At 35.5% G+C, this 26,870-nt stretch overlaps 1 long non-coding RNA gene across 1 annotated transcript in view; it reads right to left on the reverse strand.

The window, feature by feature from the left end:
• The window catches only part of LOC102953771, a 146,980-nt gene that overhangs the window by 50,825 nt on the left and 69,285 nt on the right, over positions 1–26,870 (reverse strand). Inside the window, exons 4-5 of the long non-coding RNA XR_001509926.2 lie at positions 18,923–19,054; positions 9,361–9,496 (exon numbers count right to left, since the gene is read on the reverse strand). This is a non-coding gene — a long non-coding RNA (uncharacterized LOC102953771). The remainder of the gene's footprint in view (positions 1–9,360; positions 9,497–18,922; positions 19,055–26,870) is intronic.

Consider the following 26,870-nt stretch of genomic DNA (forward strand, 5'->3'; position numbering starts at 1 on the left):
TATTGTTTAACATACTGTTGGAATTCCTAGCATCAGCAATCAGACAACAAAATGAAATAAAAGGCATCCAAATTGGCAAAGAAGTAAAACTTTCACTTTTCACAGATGGCATGATACTTTACATGGAGACCACAAAAGACTCCACCAAAAAAGTGCTAGAACTGATACATGAATTCAGCAAAGTCGCAGGATAAAAAATCAATGTACAGAAATTAGTTGCATTTGTATACATCAATAATTAAGCAACAGAAAGAGAAATCAAGGAATTTGTCCCACTTACAACTGCACCAAAGAGGTAAAAGATATGTACGCTGAAAACCATAGAAAACTTATGAAAGAAACTGAAGAAGACACAAAGAAATGGAAAAACATTCCATGCTCATGGATTGGAAGAACAAATGTTAAAATGTCGGTATTACCCAAAGAAATCTACACATTCAGTGCAATCCAAATCAAAATTGCACTGGCATTCTTCTCAGAGCTAGAACAAACAATCCCAAAATTTGTATGGAACTACAAAAGACCCCAAATAGCCAAGTAATGTTGAAAAAGAAAACCAAAGCTCTAGGCATCACAATCCCAGACATTAAAAAGCTGTAATCACACAATAGTATCGTAGTGGCACAAAAACAGACACATAGACCAATGGAATAGAGAATCCAGAATTGGGGCCACAAATGTATGGCCAACTAATGTTTGACAAAGCAAGAAAGAATATTCAACTGAAAAAAGACAGTCTTTTTAGCAAATGGTGCTGGGAGAACTGGACAGCAACATGCAGAAGAAAAACTGGACCACTTTCTTAGACCCTACGCAAAAAATAAACTCAAAATGGATGAAAGACCTAAATGTGAGACAGGAAACCATTAAAACCCTAGAAAACAGGCAACAACCTCTTTGACCTCAGCCACAGCAACTTCTTACTCAACACATCTCTGAAGGCAAGGGAAATAGAAGCAAAAATGAAGTCATCAAGATAAAAAGCTTCTGCACTGCAAAGGAAAAAATCGACAAAATTAAAAGGCAACTAACAGAGGGCACGTGGGTGGCTCAGTTGGCTAAGCATCCAAGTTTGGCTCAGATCATGATTTCCCAGTTCATGAGTTCCAGCTCCCACACCGAGCTCTGTGCTGACAGCTCAGAGCCTGGGCCTGCTTCAGATTCTGTGTCTCCTTCTCTCTCTGCCCCTCCCCTGCTCTCTCTCTCTCTCTCTCTCTCTCTCTCTTTCTCTTTCTCAAAAATAAATAAACATTAAAAAAAATTTAAGGCAACTCATGGAATGGGAGAAGATATCTGCAAGTGACATACCAGATAAAGGATTAGTATTCAAAATCTATAATGAACTTACCAAACTCAACACCTGAAAAACAAATAATCCAGTGAAGTAATGGGCAGGAGACTTGAATATACACTTTTCCAAAGAAGACATCCACATGGCTAACAGACACATGAAATGATGCTCAACATCACTCAGCATCAGGGAAATACAAATCAAAACCACACTGAGATACCACCTCACACCAGAGTGGCTACAATGAACGACTTAGGAAACTAGAGATGTTGGCGAGGATGTGGAGAAACGGCAACCCTCTTGCACTGTTGGTGGAAATGCTAACTGGTACAGCCACTCTGGAAAACAGTATGGAGCTTCCTCAAAGATTAAAAATAGAATTACCCTATGACCCAGCAATAGCACTACTAGAATTTATCCAAAGGATACAGGAGTGCTGATGCATAGGGGCACTTGTACCCCAATGTTTATAGCAGTGTTATCAACAAGAGCAAATTGTGGAAAGAGCCCAAATGTCCATCAACTGATGGATAAAGAAGATGTGGTATATATATATACAACGGAATACTACTCGGCAATAAGAAAGAATGAAATCATGTCATTTGCAACAATACGGATGGAACTGGAGGGTATTATGCTAAGTGAAATAAGTCAGCCAGAGAAAGACAAATATCATGTGTTTTCATTCATGTGTGGAATCTGAGAAACTTAACAGAAGACAATGGGGGAAGGGGAAAAATATAGTTACAAACAGAGAGGGAGGCAAACCATAAGAGACTCTTAAATACAGAGAACAAACTGAGGGTTGATGGTGAGGGCGGAGGGTAAAATGGGTGATGGGCATTGAGGAAGTCACTTGTTGGGATGAACACTGGGTGTTGTATGTAAAAAATGAATCATGGGAATCTATTCCCAAAGCCAAGAGTACACTGTATACACCGTATGTTAGCTAACTTGACAATAAATTACATTAAAAAAAAAATCCTAGTAAACCTTTTTATAATAATTGGCATGCTTATTCTAAAATTCATATGACATTTATATTTCATATATATGGTTGACTCAGTAGCGCATGCCACTCTTGATCTTGGGGTTGGGCATTCAAGCCTCAGGTTGAGGACAGACATTACTAAATAATATTTTAATTAAATTTATATGAAAATTTATATAGTATAACTAAAGGAATTTTGACAAAGGAAAAACAAACCTACAAAGTTAGAGGTCTTACACTATTTTATTTCAACACTTACATTAAAGGTATGAGAACCAAGATGGTCTAACTAATACCAACTAAAAGAAAGACATAAATGTCAATGATACAGAATATAAATCAGCATATATCTATGATGGGGCGCCTGAGTGGCTCAGTCAGTTGAGCATCTGACTTCAGCTCAGGTCCTGATCTCGCAGTTCATGAGTTCAAGCCCCACATTGTGGTGACAGTGTGAAGCCTGGAGCCTGCTCCGGATTCTGTGTGTCCTTCTCTCTCTGCCCCTCCCCTGCTCATGCTCTGTCTCTCTCTCAAAAATAAATAAACATTAAAAAAAATTTTAATAAAAAAAAGCATATATCTATGATAAACTAATTATCAATGCATCAAATTAATGCAATAAGTAAAGAGTGGTCTCTAACAAAGAGAGCCACATAGTCACATGTAAAAAAAATGCAACTCTACCCTTACCTCACACTATCTACAAAATTAACCCCAAATGGACTGTAGACATAAAAGTTAGAGCAAAAACTATAAAATTTCTTGAAGAAAACATATCTTGTGACCCTCAGTTAAGGGCCCCTCAGTCCTTTATGATAGGACATAAAAGACATGAACCGTAAAAAAAGAAAATCAGCAAATTGGCTTTTATCAGAAGTAAAACTTTTGCTTTTCAAAAGACCATTCAGAAAATGAGAGAAAATACTTAAAAGATTAATGTGATAAAGGATTTTAATCCATAATACTTCAGAGTTCTTTTTACTCAAGAATCACAACTCAATATTTTTTAAAATAGAAGATTTAAACAGACACTTATCAAAAATATGTATGCAAATAGAAAATAAGCATATGAAAAGATGCTCAACATCATTAATTACCAGGAAAATGCAAATAAAACCATGATGAGATGTATGTAACTAGATACAACATATCTGCTGGAGTTACTAAAATTAAAACATTGATAACACCAAATGAGAACAAGACTGTGGAGAAGGTGAACCTTCATACATCACTAGTGGGAATGTAAAATGACACAATCACTTTGGAAACCGGTTTGAATTATATCTCTACAAGTGGTGAACTTTATATAACTTATACCTGAATAAAGCTGAATTTTAAAAATCAACTTGAAAAAAACTTTTTTTTAAGTTTATTTATTTATTTCCAGAGAACAGGGGAAGGGGCAGAGAGAAAGGGAGAGAGAGAGAATTCCAAGCAGGCTCTGCGCTGTCAGGGCTCAATCTCATGAACTGCAAGATCCTGATAGGAGATGAAATCAATAGTCCCACGCTTAACCAACTGAGCCACTCAGGTGCCCCAAAACATTTTTAAATAAGTAAAGTAAGGGGCACCTGAGTGGCTCAGTCGGTTAAGCGTCAACTCTTTTTTTTTTTTTTAATTTTTTTTTTTAACGTTTATTTATTTTTGAGACAGAGAGAGACAGAGCATGAACGGGGGAGGGTCAGAGAGAGCGGGAGACACAGAATCGGAAGCAGGCTCCAGGCTCCGAGCCATCAGCCCAGAGCCCGACGCGGGGCTCGAACTCACGGACCGCGAGATAGTGACCTGAGCCAAAGTCCGCGGCTTAACCGACTGAGCCACCCAGGCGCCCCAACTCTTTTTTTTTTTAATGTTAATTTATTTTTGAGAGAGAGAGTGAGAGAACCCAGACAGGAGAGGGGCAGAAAGAGGGAGACAGAGATCTGAAGCAGGCTCCACCACTGACAGCAGAGAGCCCGCTGTGGGGCTTGAACTCACGAACTGAGAGATCATGACCTGAGCTGAACTCTTATGGTTAACTGACTCAGTCAGCCAGGCACCCCTAAGCACTGACTCTTGATTTTGGGTCAGGTCACGATCTCATGGCTCGTGAGTTCGAGCCCGGCATTGTCTATGCTGACAGTGTGGAGCCTACTTGGGGTTTTCTCTCTCCCTCTCTCTGTCCCTCCCCTGCTCACATGTGCACGCCCTCTCTCTCTCTCTCTCAAAATAACTATTTTTTAAAATAAGTAAAATAAAATTCTTATAATATCCTTTATTTAGTAGTTTACCCTTTATGTTAGTAGTTTAACATTTTTTATATACTAGCCAATTTTTTCCCTTATTCTTAGATTCTTCCTCCATTCAAGTAGTAGATAGGCTCACCTTGCCTAAGGGAAAGCAATGACAACAGAAAGCAGAAATAAGGAGTCTTTTTCCAAACATTTGGATTCCAAAATCCTGGGCCTTGAGAATAATGGGAAGGATTCAAAACATATGCTAACCAAGTCAGGCAGGTGAGTAACACAAAACAAACAAGGAAGTGGGACTGGAATGAGCAAACCCCATAAAGAGCCACTATTCAGCTCCAACCGATTTTTATCATATAGAAATGTGGGTCCAATGTTGCCAAATCATTCTCCCCCCCCCCACCCCACCCCATCAAAAAAAATCTGGAAATTCAGATTTTTATGTGAATTTTCCCATTTTTAAAATATTACCCAAGTAAAATGAACTTCTGTGGGTCAAATTCAGCCCACGTATGTGCAACATCTAGGACAGAAAACAGATCTAGAACACCTTAAAAACAAAATGAGCAAAGACAAAAGATTTCCTCACCCTCTAGACTTGATGAAAATCCTTGAATGGGGAAAAGAAGAGTAAAATGAATAATGGATTTAGACATTGTTCTTACAAGAGAACAGAGGCAATCTGCATCCCACTTCCGAGGTACAGATTCAGGGAGGCAGGAAGATCCCACAGAACTGGTTGGATAATTGTAAGGGGCAAATGAGATATTATCCTCAGAATTTCCCAGGCCCCACTCAGGCCCAGCAAAGCTGAGACAAGGGGCAGTCTCACAGAATTCTCCATATCTTATTAAAGTCTGGAGACCACAGAAAGATTACAGTGTTGTCATTAGCATGGAAATTGTAAGAACAGTTGTTTTACTAGCTAATACCTTGTGGATGTGAATGAGGAATGAGCAGCAACCTATGATGGCCAAGTAACTTCAAAAACAAAATGAAGGACTAACATTTCTACAAATGCCACTATTGTGGAAAGATGAAGATGTGTAGTAGGACCCACCACCCCCATCCAAGAATTAGCAGAGGTAAGAGAAAAGGAAAAAGACACTCCTCATCAAGATTAAAACTTCAGTCACCTGGACAAAATGGAAGCTCAAAATAGAAACTGAGTTTCAAACAAAGAACAAAAAGTGTATCCCTTGAACATGTGACATTGTAGACTGAGATATACTTCCACAGTCGGCTGTAAGCAGGGAGGTTATGACAGGAAGGGGGACGCATTTTATGTTCTTTCTTTACATGAATTATACCAAATAAATATTAGATTTGGTAACATGCCCTATAGATAGGCTACCAGAGTATAAGGCTTCAAATCACTACTAAAGAGACTACAGAACCAAGCTCTTCGGATGACTTCTGTAACAATTTCACTAGATACACTGAATTATCAAACACATTCATTAAGTTTCTCAAACTCATTTGAAAGTAATAAACTACCTTAGGGCAAGCCCAAACAATTGGTAACACTAAACAAAATGAGTAAAATCACTCATTCTGCAACTATTTAAATAAATACAATAACAGTACCGCCAGAATCCACTTTCTACATTGGGAAAAGTGTTAATCTGAGGTATTTACAAGGTGGAAGCAGAGAGGCGGTCACAGCATGTGTATATGGGTATGTGCATTTTAAAAATTGTATTTCTTTTTTTTTTAGGTTCAATTTAGTCACCATATACTGTAGTATTGGTTTCAAGTATAGAAGTTAGTGATTCATCACTTACGTATAACACACATTGCTCATCCCAACAAGCCCATCCCCCCACCCACCTCCCTTCCATCAACCCTCAGTTTGTTGTCGATAGTTAAGAGTCTCATAGTTTGCCTCTCTGTTTTTATCTTATTTTAGTTTTCCTTCCCTTCCCCTATGTTCATCTGATTTTTTTCTTAAATTTCACATGAGTGAAATCATATATTTGTCTTTCTCTGATTGACTTATTTTGCTTAGCATAATACACTCTAGTTGCAAAAGGCAAGATTTCATTCTTTTTGATTGCTGAGTAATCTTCCATTACACATTTTCTTTATCCATTCATCAGTTGATGGACATTTGGGCTCTTTCCATAATTTGGCTATTATTCATAGTAAAAAACAAATATTTCTAATTTTTCCAAAATGACCACATACATAGTCCTTTAATTTCCAGAAAATTATAAAGTATGTGTTTTAAAGTAAAAGACTTTTAATTACCTCTTTAATATAGTCTTAGAAATTTAACAGCACATTGTCTGATTAAAACTATAATACCCAGATCTACATTGCTGCAATTAATCCCAGCAATTCAGGCAAGGACCTTACTTTAGTATGAATATTCAGATACTCAACCGAATAATTACAGCAGTTATGGCACAATAGGACCTCTGAGCTTTCGTATTCTGATCCGTAAAATGGGGACAAATTGTTGCACAGCCTAACATGTGCAAAAGCAACCAGCACAGTGTCTGATATTTAATAAGCCCGCAAAAATATTTGCTGGATTGGCTACCACTGACTTCACTTCTACTGGCCTCTAGAAGAATTTATCACTGAAACCTTCCCAGGAGAACAGTCACCTATCTCATTACGGTACTGTAGTCCTCTTCTGAAGGTAAAACAGACCTTCAGTAATGTGACTCAGCGTAAGCTGTCCTGAACAACCATTTCCCATTTCTACTACAATATTTATATTAATAAATGCAACTGGGTAAGTGCGTAAGAATTCTGATACCTTGCAGCTCTGCTCTCATCTGAGAAGATACCCCTAGCATGGAGTGAATCCACCTCATCACTCTTAAAATAAAATCCAAGAACTTTACTGTGGTCTATCAGGCTTATGACCAGCCTCTGCCTAACTCTTAACCTCATTTCCTACCATTCTCCCCATCCATCCACTGCACTTCTTGCTGACCCTTGAAGACATCAAACGTAAGCCTATGCACTTGTCTCACCAAGCACATACTGCCCTGAAACTCATATGGCTTGTTCCCTCACATCATTCAGATTTCTGCTTAAATATCACCTCCACAGACAAAACTTCCTTAACTACCCTTTCTAAAGTAGCATACTCTGTGATTCTCTACCCCCTTCATTTGCATTTTTTTCTCCCCAAAGCAATTCAAATATATACTTATTCATGTGTTGTAACATAAGCTCAATGGGAATTGAGACTTCAACTCATTAAGTTCTTTATATCCAGAGCCTAGAACACTACCTGGCATACATAAAGTGACACTGCATTATTATTCACAGTGAATCTGTTCATTAACTAAGTGGAAATATTTGAATATTCAAGAAAGCTTCCTAGCAGCACCTGACTGGCTCAATTGGTTAATCCTCCAACTTCAGCTTAGGTCATGACCTGACAGTTCATGGGTTCAAGCCCCACATCAGGCTCTGTGCTGACAACTCAAAGCCTAGAGCCTGCTTCGGATTCTGTGTCTCCCTCTGTCTCTGCCCCTCCTCTGTTTGTACTCTTTCTCTCCCTCAAAAATAAATTAACATAAAAAAATTTAAAAAGAAAGAAAGAAAGAAGGCTTCCTAATAAATGACAACGGAATGAGGAAAACAAAGCCCAGTGACAGTTATGGTGGCCATGTGAACTTAGGATACCTGTGGATGCAAAGGTAAAAAGTCAGGAGGAACTGGATTAGCACCAGAATTAGAGTGATTTTAATAGCTGGAGGGTGATCATCAGGGTAGATGTAAGAGGAAGAAAGCCAGGACATGGTTGGTTGAGGCCTAAGCCAAAAGGAGAAAAATCACTCTCTTTTGTTTTAATCCCACCCATTCTCCCTCATCTTCCTTCCTCTAATATTTCCTCTCTCAGTGTCTACCCACTTTTGCCATCTCTTCACCATCTCTTTACCTCCTCCACGTTTGCTTCCTGTCATCAACTGTTTTTCATTTGTAGATTATACCCAAGAGTTTTTTTTTTCCTGTGAATCAGTAGCCTCAGCAGAAGAAAAGCTTTCTAATGTAAAGAATATATTTGATATTCCTTTAAATGCCAAGGAATACACCAATATCATTATTAGCAGTATCAAGTACTCATCATGAAGGCAACAGAATGAAACAAAGAATCATGAAGCCATTCCTTTTCACAAACTCCTACATCAAGAACTGAATGCTTTGTGACATCATCTATTTAGTATTTTTCTCCTCCTTCTCCAGAGTATATCTTTAAAATACAATCAACATGCATTTTAATCTTTATTGAATTATAAGTGACATATAAAAATGGCACATATTTAATGTATACATTGTGATAAGTTTGGACTTATGCATACACCTCTGATACTATCACCACTATCAACATACTATAAACATATCTATTATCTCCAAAACTTCCCTAGTTTTCTCTTGTGTCTTTTTTTTTTGTTATGTCCTAAGAACACTTAACAAGAGATCTATCCTCTTAACATATTTTAAAGTAGAAGTGTCATATTGTTAACTATAGCCACCAGGTTATACAAAAACAATCAACATCTTTGACTTTTATCCTCACATTCCATTAAAAAACTCATGGAATATCCACCAAAATGTATTTGCTAAAATCTTAAGCCTGACATTACCTTTTTTTATGAAGTTGATCCTGATGCCTATTAAAGTTTAAAAAAGAAAAAGAAAACTGACAAATAGTACCATCAGGCTTATAAATGATTCTGTATTCCCACCCCTCAACAAAAGACACTGGTATTCAACTGGACTTTTTGAAGAATAATCTCTAACACATTAGCAGGAGCCAACATAAAAGTATCCATTATTTAAGCCAAATGTTTCCCAAAGTATCATATCCCGGAAAGTCAACTTACTCTTTTGGAAATCCTCCCAAAAGAGGCTACAGGTAGAAGATGATCTCTGTAATTCAAAATGAGTCTTGCAAAAGTAAACTTTAAATTAAAATTTCAGGAGAAATTCAGAGTGAAGTTCATGTTTTGCCCATTAATCCTAGAGAGCAAAGAAAATCCAAATAAGGAGAAATGGACTTTTTTTTAAATATCAGGTATATTTACAAATGACAAGGCATTAAAATTTATAAACAACATAATGCCCTACTTACAGCTAATGAATATACTCAGCGACCAAAAAGATACCAAGTCTGAAACGATTTATTCCATTATTTTGGTAACTATGCTTAAATTAACTCCAATTACAACCATAAGTTCAAGACTTAAGAGAAAAGAAGTTAATTCTACAAATTAAAAATCAAAAGACAAGAACATTATTCTCTACACCTTTCTCTGTTTCTTTTCAATTCCCCACACCCACACTCCCTGTCTCTGTCATTGTACATTCAGGTGTAGAATACTATCAAATCTGATAGGGTTTGTATAAACTATGTGTAGCTACCAGTGTGACTTTATTATCTGCTTTCCTTAGTTTCAAGACCAAGGATGCTAATACCAGTGCAAGAGGATGGATCATTTGTGTATATGTGTCTCCCCACCCCTTACCAAAGCTGTGCCTTCACTGACATATATTCAGTAGAAAAAAAAAAAATGACAAGTGCGGAATATAAGAAATGTTTGTATTTGTCTGTATTAATACCACAACATATTTACCAAGCATGAAGGGAGAGGTCCAAATTTAGCTTATTTAGCAGCCTAATCTAGCTTAAAACAAAATACATGTTCTTAAAGCATTCTTATTCTCAAATAACTCATAACTTATATAAAAGGTAAGTATTTATAGGAAAAAAGTCTAGAATAATAGTAGCAGCAAAATATTCTTTTTCTCATTTTCACTAAGTTGGAGTTAACTTAATGAAATTTGACAGTGCTATCAATGTAGTATAATAAACATGAAAAGGTGCCCATGTACAAAGAAAATGTAAAAATTCCTACTGACAACAGCAAAAACAAGAATAATGTCTCTTTTCCTTTCACATGCCCTTTTTGTTAGCTTGAGCTTGTGACTTTGTTATCTATATGTGATAGTAAGAATAATATTGCTTGCAATGTGCCTAGATAGAGGCTTCAAACATAACTAAATAAAATTATATTTCTCTGTGTCCCATAAAAGATCCATCATACAGGACCCAGTTCTCAATCCCCTATGTTAGAAGCTGCAGTAAACACAGCTAAGCAAGAAAAAAAATATCTAAATAACTCTCAGAAGTAGCATATACAGACATTACATCTTTGTTGAAATCTCAAATCTTACATTATCTAAAGATTTAAATCACCTTTAAAAGAGAATTTATTAAAATTCTAAACTCTATTGTGTATCTTTTTTGTAAGTGTCAATATATTCTAGTAACATGTTTGTATCTGATGTTACCCATATAAATAAAAGCATACAGTCATTTTAGGGATTAATAGAAAAAAGACATCTGCATGGAACATTTCCCTCATTAGATATAATCATGTTAGCATATTTTTCCTATTTCCGATTTTTCTACAAAATAAAATGAGCTGATTTTTACCCTTAAGTTTCTCCCTATATATTGCCAATAATGCAAATACTTTAATTGCACATTAGAAGAATCTCATTTTCCTCTAAAAATTGCTATATTAGCCCCAAAGAGACCTCATAACACATATAAAAATCAAGATGTGACTAAGTCAAATTGGCATACCAGCTACCACTTACACCAAATGTTACTTTAAACATTACTTTTAAATTAAAAGCTATCTTTAGAAAATCCCAGGAAAGATCACATGGGTCATTATAATGTTATTCAAACTCTTCCTAAATTAGTGCCAAACTGAATCAATTAGGAAAGAATCAATTAGCCAAAAACTATATATTAATCAACTGACTTAACAACTAGCCAAACTGTATATTCAAAAAGCAATTCATTCTTTTGTCAGAAGGTCATATTTGGGGCTAGTGGGAGTATTAATTGACACTTTTCTGGAAAGCAACTTGGGCTAATATATATCAAATGTTAATGTTAATTCTCTTTGATCAGTAATTCTATTCCTAAGAATTATCCTAAGGAAATAATAAGAAGTGCATATAAAGTTTATATATATAAAGATGTTCATTCTAACTTAGTGGAGCAGGAAAAAAATGCAAACTTCAAAAAGAACTTGGTTTAAAAAATGAATACTGTGTAGCCATTTAAATCACAATTATGAATAAAATGTAATGGCCTAATAAATTTTTCAGCATATACATATAAAACACACCAAAATATTTACAATGGTTTCCTTTAGTTGGTACAATTACAGGTTATTTTTATACATCTTTTTCACATATTTAGGAGCTAATATTGCTATTCAAGAATATTTGGGAGTGCCTGACTGGCTCATTTGGTAGAGATGCGACTCTTAACTTGGGGTCATGAGCTAAAGTCCCACACTGAGCAGACAGCTTACAAAAAAAATTGAATATTCTACATTGCACTATTATAAACGAACGGTTTTTGTTAAAAGCCATTTCACTTAGTGATAGTCATAAAATATATTTCACACAAACAGTGAAGAAAGGACTGCTGGTCATAAGTAGGTGATTGTCATCAGCTGGATTCTCCTGAAGCAACAAAGATAGTAGTAACTTCCCCTGTTAATATCTATTAACTATCAAATCAGTAGAGCATTCATGTTAACAATCCGTATTTCCATATAGGAGTAAATCTATTTAACAATAAATTTCTCAGTAGAGGCAGTTAGTACAACAAAACTGAAAAGGGGTTGGGAACAAGTATTTACTGAGTATGTAAAAGACACAAGATGCTAAACCCTTTACATATTCCATTTAATCCATACAACACTACCAAGTAGTGTTATTATTCCCATTTTTCAGGGGAGGGAAATGAACCTCAGAAGTTAGCAATTTATCTAAGTTTATAAAGCTAGTAAATAGCGATACTGTAATTTGAACCCAGCTTTTCCATATGCCAGAACACCTAATGATACCAGTGAATGAAATTAAACTATTAACTGTAACGATGGAATTATTCATCTTGCACTAGATAATAGTATTGAAAATATTTCAACTATAGGGGTGCCTGAATGGCTCAGTCGGTTAAGTGTCTGACTCCAGATTTCAGCTCACGTCATGATTTCAGGGTCGTGGGATTGAGCCCCGTGGTGACAGTGCAGAGCCTGCTTGGTATTCTCTCTCTCCCTCTCCCTCTATCCCTCCCCCACTCTCACTCACTTGCTTTCTCTCAAAATAAATATATAAAATTAAAAAACTATTTCAACTATAAAGTATTAAATAATTTTGAAAAGGCAACTAATAATTTACTGAACATTATTAGTTTTTAACAAGATTCTACATAGTCAAGGAAAAGGCAAATAAACATTTTAACTAATGTTCAACAAGATAGTAGCTAACATTAACTGTTTCTGAATAAGAGGTGGTTAATACATACTTGGTTTTTTGGGGTTTTTTTTTAATTTTTTAAAAGTTCAGGGGCGCCTGGGTGGCTCAGTCGGTTAAGCGTCCGACTTCAGCTCAGGTCACGATCTCGCGGTCCGCGAGTTCGAGCCCCGCATTGGGCTCTGGGCTGATGGCTCAGAGCCTGGAGCCTGCTTCCGATTCTGTGTCTCCCTCTCTCTCTGCCCCTCCCCCGTTCATGCTGTGTCTCTCTCTGTCTCAAAAATAAATAAACGTTAAAAAAAAATTAAAAAAAAAAGTTTACTTATTTTGAGAGAGAGATAGCATGAGCAAGGGAGGGGCAGAGAGAGAGGGAGAGAGAGAGAGTCCCAAGCAGCCTCTGTGCTTCCAGTGCAGGCTCCAACTCAAACCATGAGATCAAGATCTGAGCCAAAATCAAGAGTCGGACGCTTAACCGACTGAGCTAACCAGGCGTCCCTAATAAATACTTGTGGTACTGAACCAAACTAACCTGAGACTGGCTGCCTACATATATATACATACACACACACACACACACACACACACACACACACAAATACACACACACACACACACACACACACAACTCCCTGTCACTTTCCAAAAGATAACATGAACACACTCTCAAGATATAAAAACTTAAATCTACTAAATTATGTAGTTAATATGTTAGACAACTGTTTATCAATAGACAGAAAAAAAGTGTATGTCAGAGGTTGCAGAGGTGGGGCTAGTTACACACATATGGAGTATAGAAATCCCACATTCAGGGTGGTGCATTTAGTCCCTATTAAAATCAATATGATGTTGATTAAGGATCAAAAAGTAGATGAAATAATTAAGAAAATTTCCAATTAACTCTTAAAATCCAACAATTCAAATTTTTCATCTGAAAGTTACATCCCTTTACATAAAACATTCCAGTGATTTCAATAATTTTCCTCTTTGGATAAAGCTATTTGAAATCACAGCTCCTAATAATTTAAATAATCTGTTAAAATGCAGCTAACCAAGTCAGAGTTAAATGGGTATGGTTTTGGGCACCTGAGCGGCTCAGTCATTAAGCATTTAACTTCAGTTCAGGTCATGATCTCACAGTTGGTGAGTTCAAGTCCCATATCGGGGAAGCACAAATTCCAGTTGGGGTGAGCTTGAACCCCCATCAGGTGAGCATTAGCCCCATTTCAGCTGAGCTCGAGCTCCACTTCAGGTGAGCACAAACCCTGTTTCAAGTAAAAACACGAGCCCCAAGTGAGCCTCACTTCTCTCTCTCTCTGCCCCTCATGGGGTTCTCTCTCTCTCTCTCTATCTCTCTCCCCACCCCGCTCACGTGCATCCTCTCTGTCTCCCTCTCTCTAAAAATAAGTAAATAAATAAATAAAATGGCTATGGTTTTGATTCAAAAACATATGCTCTGAGTAATTTTTGCCTATTCTTATCAATATATATATAACCTATACCATCTATACCATTAAGATGATTAAACCAAGTTAAGGCTCATGTGTCCTGTAAATTTCCAAAGGCCAAAATTTTTGTTGCTGACAAATACACCAATGGTCAACTTTACAAAAGGTAAAATAGACAAGGCAATTTTTAATTAATTTATTTGTTTGTTTTTGAGAAAGAGAGAGAGAGACAGAGAGAGACAAAGAGAGGGCAGGGGAGAGGAGGGGCAGACAGACAGGGAGACACAATCTGAAGCAGGCTTCAGGTGCTGAGTTGTCAGCACAGAGCCTCAAGCGGGGCTCGAACTCATGAACCATTAGATCATGACATGAGCCAAAGTCAGCTGCTTAACCAACTAAGCCACCCAGGTGCCCCTGAAACAGACAAGGCAATTTAAACTGCTATAGACAACCAAGGATAAAAATGGGACTAAAAGCACATTAAGTATGCAAGTTTTATACATACATAACAAGTTTTATACATACATAACAGTGCTACAGTATACCCAAAGATTAAACATGTGCACGTACATGCACACACACACCCAAATGACCCCTCTGAAGTTACAAAGGAATTAATACTATCTAGTGGAATAACAGATTCTGCACGTGTTGATATTACTCAAAAGTTTCTTTGAATTTAAACCCTGGCATAGCACAGATAAGTGACTCAAAGATAATCAAGAAATTAATTAGCACCCCACCCAAGATCCTTTACACAGTTTAGAGTTTAAGACTAATTCGTAAAACTGTATTAGTATGCCTTATGCCTTCTTCATAAATTATTATAAATTATATAATTTAAGTGAATAAACAGAACAAAAAGATGGATCAAAGTTACAGCATTAATTAATATCACCTAAGATTATTAACCAAAATGGAATTATAATTAGGATGGAAATGATTAATAAAATCTGTTGAATTAAACTTATAAAATTAGTCTCATCTACTGTTTCAATACTTGTATTTTTCAATTTTTATGTAAAATTGTCAATCTTGTCACATATAAAATTTGTCCAAGATTTGTAAATATAGGTCAATTTTTAACCAGTTCAGAAAGTAAAAAAAAATTTTTTTAATAATAATCACACAGTAATTTCTGAAAATGTGTTAATAATTTGCCACAGTTACTCAGATGTTAAGGTTGCTCATCTTGCTCATTGTTATTTTCCCAGACCAAGCACAGTGTCTGCAACACTACAAGTAGTCAATTATATCAAACTGAGGTTCCACCTTTCAGCAGCCTGTACCAAATTATTTTTCATAACGTTTTCCCACCCTGAACATTTAGTGCATGTCTGCTTATGTATATTTTCTGGGAAGAGGATTAATATCTTTTATTCCAGACTCAAGTGACTATATGGCACCAAAAATAATTAAAAGCTACAGATTGAAACAAATATGGGCATGCTAACTGTAAGTTGTGTCTCTCAAACACACAGTAGAGAGCTGAGGTCCCTCTAAGAACAGTTCAGAAAAAGAGGTCAACTCTAGAAGGAAAAGGGTTTTTCTGGTTGTTTTTTCATATTTTTGTATACTCTGTTTTGCCTGTTAATCAAAATTAGAAGATTACAACAATTATTCATTTAATTCGACTGTCACAAATTCAGCTACTGAGACATCTACACTACATCATACTTTAGTAAGGAACAGTACAGTTATCATTAAATGTACCTACCACAAATGGACAAATATGAGGATACATACTAGATAATTCTCTTTGGAATCCAGACTGGCTTATTAAATATTCTTTTTTATTGATTTCTGTAATCCTTGCTTACTTTAACTCAGTAAAATAGCGGCTAAATCTTACATGATAAAGTAAGCTAGACTTCCAATTAATTTTCTTTTACATGCCACTTTAAATCTTCTTTTAATACTGAGTATACCTATTTCATAGGTGAACACCATAGAGTCCTGCCCCAGCAAACTCACTCTACGTGCTCATCCTCATGCCAACTGTAACTAACATGCTGCAATTCCACAACATTACATCAAGAAAAAGCCAAGTTTCAGATTTTACAGTTTGATTACTAAGATTACATTAGCTCATACCAGTGGTTTAGTCACCGTATCAACTATTCGTATTAAATCTTTGGATGCAATGAAAGTTAACAATGCTATTTTTATGTTGTGCAAAAAAAAAATCATTCAGTCTGTTTTCCCTTTTTGATTACAGTTCATTTAAGGAAAAAATGTTGCTGTATGGCTTGACAATGTTTTATGTGTCTTCGGCTGATAGAACACACAAAACGTTTGAATAGGCCCATTTATTTGAGCAGACGTATTAAATAATACTTTAAATGTGAACATGCATGTCATAAATTTTGTAGTCTCTTTAAAGTAGGATAAATCTGGTATTTAAAATAGTCTTTGTTCAAAGCCATTTTTTTTTCTAACAGTCATAAAGGGACTCTGATTTGTGCTGCATGAACAATGCCAGCATCATCATTTTAATGTTATCCATATGGGCTTCTAATAATAGATAAGAGTCTACATTTGTATTATATGTCTTAGAGACATTTAAAATCTAGATAAGGAAAGGCTGATTTCATTGGCCCCATAGTTAAAGGAAAGCAGACCCTAATTAAAAGAATTCTGTTCTGAATTAACTAGTTTGACATGTGCTAATTGACAGTTCCTGTGAAATGGTTCTAATTAAAGTCAATATGTCTTTTTCAATTAAAAGGAAATTAAGAATATACTAATATACATTAACAACTTAATCTGCCTTCAATATCCCATACATCAGCTGCTTTTTCCCCCCTAATGTTATTGAAGAACCATCTGACATGAATCATCTACTGTTTGCTTATGGTATCTCATTATTACTTCACACGAGCACAGCAGTAGTATATGTCCCCTTGAGGAAGAGAGTAACCTGCATATGCTTTAATTTTCAGAGCTCCCAACTTTTAACTCATTAAAAATAAACACACCTTTTTGAATTCAGAAAATGGACATTCTTAGTAAGTTTTGCTAACTGAAAACAAAGACAAGTGTTCTCAATTAGTTGGTCATTTTACTATAGGCCTTAGAGGTAATTGCAATTTGCTGGAAAGAAGGCTAGACTATGTTTTCATCATTTGGCTTGATTCAAAGCAAAGCATGATTTGAGCAACATACAGAAAACATCCTTCAAATTTGTTCTGTTTCCCAAGTGAAATTTTGGGGAAATCTCAGGTGGGAATACTTTGCATTGTATACACAACAGAAAAATAGAAAGCAAAATTGCTCAAATGCTAGCACTAACAGAAGGCCCATAATATTCACTGAAAATATAGCATTAGTGAAGCTGTTTACAGCAACATAATATTCAAACGTGCATTACCAAAGCTACGGTGTTAACAATTTTAATGCTACAGAAGGTAATATTAAACTCAAGCACCAATAATAATGTGCACAACATTAAAATCACACAGAGACCTATGGAAAAAATTAAAACTATTTTCTTTGGTATATTATAATTTAGACATTTTAATTAAAATTAAAAGTATGTTAAAAAAGTTTTTATACTATCAAGACACTATATGCAGTCCTTTCATATGAGACAGCAGATATTCTGATGGATGTTCCATCACAACCCCCTTTCTACAGTTTAAATTCAACCATAAAATGTGGCTACTTATAGCAATAGGAAATTATTTTACTTAATTTTACCAAAATTAATTTAATGAACATTTAATGCAGAACAAAAAAAGTAAACATTTTCACTTTTCTACTTTTATTCATTTATATTTTGAAAACATTAAATTTCTATCACTTGTAGCATTCTGAGTATGTATGAGAGTGATGGAGAGACAGTTAGCCAGCCAGTCAATACAAGATCACTCATTGAAAACATTTTCCCCAAATGTACTCTATTAGTCTTTTCCAAGTAGTTACCAAAAACTTTAATCGGGAACTGTAAAAGTCTAGTGATTTTCCAAAATGGGCAAATGCACATTAACCCATGTTCAAAAAAGCACCTCCCTATGATTATAAATATAATCAGACTCAATAGTCAAAATGCAATGGTCCTTATCGCCCTGTGGAGCCCCTAGTCTGATTTCCAATCTCAGGTTCTTGTTCCTCGAGCTGGCATAGACAAACTGCTGCAGTAACAGCATGTACTCAGCTTTCTGAAATGGGAGGGAAGCCAATGCAGCAACTTTTCTGCCCAATTAAAGAGTAGTGTCTATAGCAGGCCTACACAACATAAGGCCTGCAGACTGCATACAGCCATGAAGCAATTGTTCATGACCCACCTACAGAATTGAGAAAGTAGAACAAGTAGAAAGACAGACAACATGGCACCCATGTCAGCAACAAGAGATATAGCTGTCCCACAGATTCACTCCATCTCTTAGTTTACATGTTATAATACCCCTTATCTAAACTCAGGATACAAATCAACGTGCTTTGTCAACCCTGCCAACAAAGGCATTCACTGCACCCATGCTAACCTAGTATAAAAACCTCCCAACAGATACAAACTAAATGGAACTAAAACTAGGAAAACTCTATAGCATTCATCTAACAGCTTATCTTCCTTAAGCAGTCAGTAAATATTTATTGATGATCCTCATGGTTTATATTTTCTTTTCATCTCTCTCTCTTGCTCTTGTCATTTACTTACCAATGGGTGACCAAAAAAATTATTTTCCAAACTGGAACACTTTTAAGAGTGGACATGGCAGGGAGCAGTGTCATGGAAGATGGCAGAGTAGGAAGCTCTAGAATCAGTCCCTCCACCAAAACAACTATCATTCTGGCAAACAAACAAACAAACAAACAAAAAACCTGTTAGAATCAACTATTTCAGAACTCTGGAGTCTAGCTGAACACTGGTAGCATCCAAGGGAACACTTGATAAAGAAAAAGACTGGTAAGTTTTGGTGAATTTCCGCATTACATATGACAGCTATAATCCACAACCTTGCTGAAAGTAACCATGGGGACAATGGCCTAAATTCCTGATGCAGCTTTTTGGCATCAGGGTGGGCAGTAGAGACTTTCTCCTCCAAAAACCAAAGTTCTGTGTCTTGATCTATACAGCAGTTCACTGAGGGGCCAGGACAGAGACAGCCAGTGGTTCAACCCATCAGGTTGCTTCATTACCATCAATGGAGGAAGTCACAGAGACATAATACCCTTAAAAATTTTTTTGTTCTCGGGGCACCTGGGTGGCTCAGTAGGTTGAGCCTCCGACTTCGGCTCAGGTGATGATCTCATGGTTCGTGAGTTCGAGCCCCGCGTTGGGCTCTGTGCTGGCAGCTCAGAGCCTGGAGCCTGCTTCCGATTCTGTGTCTCCCTCTCTCTCTGACCCTCCCCCGTTAATGCTCTGTCTGTCTCTGTCTCAAAGATAAATAAACATTAAAAAAAATTTTTTTTTTAATTTTTTTTTATTCTCTCATTGGATCCAGGTATTTAAGGAAATCTCTGTCAGGTCACTGGCTGACCAAAGATATAACAGAATATAGACTTCAGTGATCATACATGACAAGAAATACAGTCTTTGCAAAATCCACTGTGGAAAGGTCACTAAACAAATGAGCTACTGCAACCTTCATCAAGTAACAACAGCACTACTTGGTGTAGTGGGAAGAATTTGATTTCCTAAATTACATTACAATATTCAAAATGTCCAGATCTCAACAAGAAAATTATAAAGCACACAAATAGGAAAATATTACTTTCATAGGAAAAAAGGAAACTGACAGAAACCATCCTTTAAAAGCCTAGACACTGAACTTAGTAGGCAAAAACGTTAATTTACTACCTTAGATATGTTTGATGAACTGAAGAAAACCGTGGACAAAGAACCAAGGGAAATTAGGAAAACGACATATGAACAAATAATGAATATCAACAAAGAGAAATTATTAAACAGATAAAAGTAGAAATTATGGAGCTAGACAATACAAAAGATAAAAAATCCATGAAAGGGATTCAACAGCAAATATGAGCAAGCAAAAGCAATAACCATCACATCTGAAAACAGGGCAATTATAACTGCACATTCTGAGGAAAAGAATAAACACAAATAAAGCAAAATAAACAGGGGCCTAAGAGACCTATGAGACACCATCAAACATCTCAATGTGCACATTATGGGAGCCCCAGGAGAAGAAAAAGCAGAAAAAAATTTTTGAAGAAATACTGCTTCCCAATTTTGATGAAAGACATGAATATACACACCCAAGAATCTCAACAAACTCTACGGAGGACAAAGAAATCCACACCACATTATTAACAAACTGTTGAAAGACAAAAAATCTTGAAAGCAGAAAGAAAGAAGCAATTCAAGGGTGGCTAGGTGGCTCAGTGATTTAAGCATCTGACGTCAGCTCAGGTCATGACAGTTTCATGGGTTTGAGCCCTGCATTGGGCTCCATGCACTCACTGCACAGATCCTGCTTGGGATTCTCTCTCTCTGCCCCTCCCCTACTTGTACTCTCTCTCTCAAAATAAATAAATAATTTAAAAATTTTTTAAAAGAGAGAGAGAAGCAACTCATAATACACAAAGCATTCTCAAAAAAGATTAACAGCCAGGACAGGGGATGGGCTAAATGGGTAAGAGGCATTAAGGAATCTACTCCTGAAATCATTGTTTCACTACATGCTAACCAATTTCGATTAAATTTTTAAAAAGAAAATTAAAAAAAGAAAAAAAGATTAACAGCCTATTTCTTATCAGAGACTCGGAAGGCCAAATGACAGGAGGACAACATATTTTTAGAAATTGAAAGGAAAAAAATGTCAATCAGGAATTCTGTACTCAGCAAAACAATGCTTCAAAAATGAAAAAGAAATTACAACATTACCAGAAAGGCAAAGCTAAGGGAATTCACTACTAAGTAGATCTTCTCTATAAGTAATGCTAAAGGAAGTCCTTCAGGTTGAAATGAAAGGATACTACAGAGTAACTCAAAGTCATACAAAGAAATAAAGATCACTGGTAAAGGTAACTACATAGGTAAATATAAAAGCTAGTATTATTGAATTTTTGGTATCTTTTTTTTTTTTTCGTATCATTTAAAAGACATGCACAAAAAATAATTATAGGTCTATGTTAATAGGCACACAATGCATAAAGATGCAATGTGTGACAATAACAATATAAAGGAGAGGATAAAGCTAGAAAGGAGTAGACTTAATTTTTCAACTGAAGCTAAACTGGTATCAATTCAAATAAGTTTTTTTTTAATGTTTATTTATTTATTTTGAGAGAGAGAGTGTGCACTTGAGTGGAGGAGGGGCAGAGAGAGAGGGAGAGAGAGAATCCCAAGCAGGCTCCACTCTGTCAGTGCAGAGCCCAACATGGGACTTGTACCCATGAGCTGTGAGATCATAACGTGAGCCAAAGTCAATACTCAGATGCTTAACTAACTGAACCACCCAGGCAGCCTTAAACAAAATTATTATCGATTTAGGATGTTAACTGTAATCCCCATTGTAACCTCTAGGAAAATAACTAAAAAATAAACATAAAAAGAAATGAATACACCTGAAACCAATGTAACATTGTCCACTATATTCAAATAAAACAAAAAAATTTAATGAAGACAGAATCAAAAGGTATACTAGAAAAAAATCAAACACAAAAGAAGGCAGCACGTAAGGAAGTGAGGAACAACAACAAAAAACAGGACACAGAGAAAACAAATAGAACAATGGCAGAAATAATCACTTTTATAATCACATAATTATAATCAATAATCATTATAAAAGCAAACAGGTTAAACTCACCAATTAAAAAACTGCTACTGGCAGAAGGAATTTAAAAAATGATACAACAATTAACTGCTTATAAGAGACTCATTTTACACCCAAACACATAAGTTGAAAGTGAAAGGATAGAAAAAGGTATTACATACCAATAGTAACCAAAAGGGAGCCCAGCTGGCAGTATTAACATGAGACAAAATGCATTTTACATCAAAAACTGTTGCAAGAGGGCACCTGGGTGGCTCAGTCAGTTAAGAGTCCAACTTTGGCTCAGGTCATGATCTCACAGTTCGTGAGTTCAAGCCCTGCGTCAGGCTCTACACTGACAGCTCAGAGGGTGGAGCCTGCTTCGGATTCTGTCTCTCCCTCTCCCTTGGCCTCTCCCCCTCTCCCAATGTCTCTTTCTCTCTCTCAAAAATGTGTAAACATTAAAAAAAAAACTGTTGCAAGAGACAGAGAAAAACATTTTATAGTGATTAAAGGATCAATTCATCACAAAGATATAAGAATTATAGGCATAAATGGCAAGGGTGTGGAGAAAAAGGAACTCTCATTCACTGTTCTTGAGAATGCAATCTGATGCAGCTACTATGGAAAACAGTATGGAGGTTCCTGAAAAAATTAAAAGTAAAATTAACATATGATCTAGTAATTCCCACTACTGGGTATTTACCCAAAGGATGCAAAAACACTAATTCAAAAAGATATATGCACCCCTATGTTTACTGCAGCATTATTTACAATAGCCAAGATATGGAAGCAACCCAAGTGTCCAAAGATAAGTGAATGGATAAAGATGATGTGGTGTGTATGTATGTGTGTGTATGTATGTATGTATGTATGTATACACATACATATTCAGCCATGTAAAAGAAGGAGATCTTGCCATTTCCAACAACATGGATGGATCTAAGGGTATAATGCTAAGTAAAATAAGTCAGATAGATAAACACAAATATCATATAATTTCACTCACAGTGCAATTTAAACAACAAAACAAAGAAAAAAAGAGACAAAAAATATTCTTAAATAAGGAAAACAAACTGGTGGTTGCCAGAAGGTAGATGGGGGATTGGTAAAAGAGGTAACGAGTATTAAGAGTATGTTTATCATGATAAACACTGAGTAATGTATAGAATTGTTGAATCATTATACTGTACATTTGAACTAATATAACACTATGTTAATTATACTTTAATAAAAATAAATTTTTCAAAAAAATTATAAACATATACACATCAAACAACAAAGCCTCAAAATATATGAGGCAAACAGTGACAGAACTGAAGAAATAGACAGTCTACAGTAATAGTTGGAAACTTAAACAGCCCCTTTCAATAATGGACAGAATATGTACAAAGAAAATCAATAAGAAAATAAAGGACTTGAACAATACTATAAACCAATTAGACCAAGAGACATATATAGAATACTCCACCCAAGAATGGCAGAATATCTATTATTCTCTACTGCACTGGAACATTCTCTAGAATAAACCATATGTTAAGCCATAAAACAATTTTCAAATTAAAAAAAATATCTAAATCATTCAAAGTATCTTCCCTGAGCACAACAGTATGAAGCTAGAAATCAATACTGGAAGAAAAACTGGAAAACTCAAACACATGGAAATTAAACAACATACTCTTAAGCAAGCAACCAGTAGAACAAGTAAAGACTCACTAGGCACAAAAAAAACACTTTGAAATAAATACAAATAAAACACAGCATACCAAAACATACAAGGGGCAGCACAAGAAGTGTTCTGAGGGAAATTCATGGCTGCAAACACTTACATTTAAAAAAGAAGATCTCAAGTCAACAAACCAACTTCACACCTTAAGGAACCAGAAAAAGAACAAACTAAACCCAAAGCCAGGAGAAGGAAAGAAATAATAAAGATTATAGCCAAGAGAAACAAAATAGAGAAAAGCAATAATCAATAAAACCAAAGATTGGTTCTTTGAAAAAAATCAACAAAAATGAGAACCCTTCAGCTAGACTGACTAAGAAAAAAAAAAGAAAATGCAAATAACTGAAATAATAGATGAAAGCAGGGACATTACTACATTCACTTTTTCAATACTATTTTGACTACTTGGAGTCTCTTGAAGTTGCACATAAATTTGAGGAACAGTGGTTCAGTTTTACAAAACTAAAAGGGCTAGAAGAAAATACCATGAACAACTTTATACCAACAAATTGGGCAATCTAGATGAAATGGATGAATTCCCAGGAAAACACAAATTACCAAGCCTAACTCAAAAAGTAAAAAGTCTTAACAGATCAGTAACAAATAGATTGAATCAGTTAATAAAAATATGCCAACAAAAGGAAAGTCAGGACCATAAGGCTTCATTAGTGAAATCTATCCATCACTGAAAGAAGAATTAACAACATTCCTTCTCAAACTCTTCCAAAAAGATAGAGAACTCTAACACATTTCATGAGGTCTGCATTAAACTGATACCAAAGCCAGATAAAAATAACATAAGAAAACTACAGACCAGTATCTCTTATGAATATATACAAAATTCCTCAACAAAATACCAGCAAACCAAGTCCAAGAGGACATTTAAAAAATTACACATCATCACCAAGCAGGATATAACTCAGGTATGCAATGGTGGTTCAACATATGAAAATCAATCAATGTAATGCACACCACACTAATAGAAATTAAAAAACAAAACTACATTATAATCTCTATATATGCCAAAAAAAGAAAAAAACAAAACAAAAACAAAAGCATTTGACAAAATTCTATGCCCTCTCATGATAAAAATGCCCAGAAACTAGGATACAAGGAAATTCCCTCAACATGATAAGGGGAATTTATGGAAAACCCATAGTTAATATCATAGTAGTGAAAGAATGAAAGCCTAACCTCAAGATCAAGAACAAGACTAAAACGCATGTTTTGATCACTGCTATTCGACTTTGTAGTGGAAGTTCTAGTCAGAGCAATTACCCAAGAAAAGGAAATAAGATGCATCCAAATTGATAATGCCTTTTAGAAGTAGAAAGAAGTAGAAGTATTTCTACTTGCAAATGGCATGATTCTACTTATACAAAATCCCATAGAATCCATACACACACACACACACACACACCTACTAGAGCTAATAAATGAATTCAGTAAAGTTGCAGAGTACAAGATCAACACACAACAACTAGTTGTGTTTCTATATGTCAGCAATGAACAATGTGGAAATTAAGAAAATAATTCCATTTACAATAGCATTCAAAAGAACAAAATGCTGAGGAACAAATTTAACAAAGAAGGTGAAAGACTTATACACTGAAAACTATAAAACATTGCTGAAAGAAATTAAAACACCCTAAATAAATGGAAATACATTCCATGCTCATGAATTGGAAGACTTAATATGGTTAAGATGACACTACTCCTCAAAGTGAACTAAGTTTCTCAAATTTATATGGAACTACAAGGGATTCTGAATAGCCAAAATAATATCCAAAAAGTAAAATGCAGTTGAAAGACTTACACTTCCCAATTTCAAAATTTACTACAAAGCTACACTAAGCAAGAGTGTGGCAGTGACATAAGCATAGGTATAGAGACCAACAGAATAGAACTGAATGAGAGTCTAGAAGTAAACCCAATCATTCATAACCAACTGATTTTTGACAAGATCGTTCAACAGGGTAAGAACAGTCTCCAACAAATGGTTCAGGGATAAATGGATAACAACATACAAATAATGAAGTTGGACCCATACCTCACTTCTTATATAAAAATTAACTCAAATAAATGACCTAAATCTAAGAGCTAAAACTATACAATTATCGAAGAAAAAACAGGGGTAATCTTTATAACCTCAGATTTGGCAAAAGATTCTAAGATTTGACACCAAAAGCATGAGCAATAAAAGTGAAAGACAAATTGGACTTCATAAAAATTAAAATCTGTTGTACATTAAACAACATTATCAAGAATGCCAAGGAACAACCTAAATAATGGAGAAAAAGTTTACAAATCATAGATATGATAAAGGATTAAAAATGAGAATATACAAAGAACCCTTACAACTCAACACATAGACAAACAAACCCAAATAAAAAATGGGCAAGAAACGTACATAGTTTCTCCAAAGAAGAAAAAGCACATAAAATATTTTCAATATCTCTAGTCACTGAAGAAATGCATAATGAAAAAACTCTTCATATCCACTAAGATAGCTTTAATCAAAGAATAAATTAATAAAAATAACAAGTGTTGGCAAGGATGTAGAGAAACAGGAACCCTTATACATACCTGGTGGGAATACAAAATAGTACAGCTGCTATGGAAAACAATTTGGCTATTCTTCAAAAAGGCAAACACAGAATAACCATACGCTTCAGAAATTCTGCTCCTAGGTATACACCTAAGAGAAATGAAAACACATATCCACACAGAAACTTGTACATGAATGTTTATAGTAGCATTAATTATAATAGCCAAAGGATAGAAACAGCCCACGTGCCCTTAAGTGGATACACGGATAAACAAATTGAGGTATTTATGTATTGCATGTGTGTGTGTGTGTGTGTGTGTGTGTGTGTGTGTGTGTGTGCATTCAGCCATAAAAAGGAAAAGAGAACTGATATATTCTACAACTTGGATGAATCTCAAAAACACGACACTAAGTGAAAGAAAGCAGACACAAAAGATCACATATTGTATGGTCTACTTAAATAACTGCTTGTAAGGTTTGCTGTGATTTTCTTTGATTCTTTCAAACACTATGCATTTTTCAAGTAGTGATATTGTTATTTACATTGATTTAATCTACAGTCTCCACAGGGTTTCATATATGACGCCCATCTTCTCTATATTAGTCTCTCCTA

This window comes from Panthera tigris, chromosome A1 (assembly GCF_018350195.1).
Source record: "Panthera tigris isolate Pti1 chromosome A1, P.tigris_Pti1_mat1.1, whole genome shotgun sequence".
Lineage (NCBI taxonomy): Eukaryota > Metazoa > Chordata > Mammalia > Carnivora > Felidae > Panthera > Panthera tigris.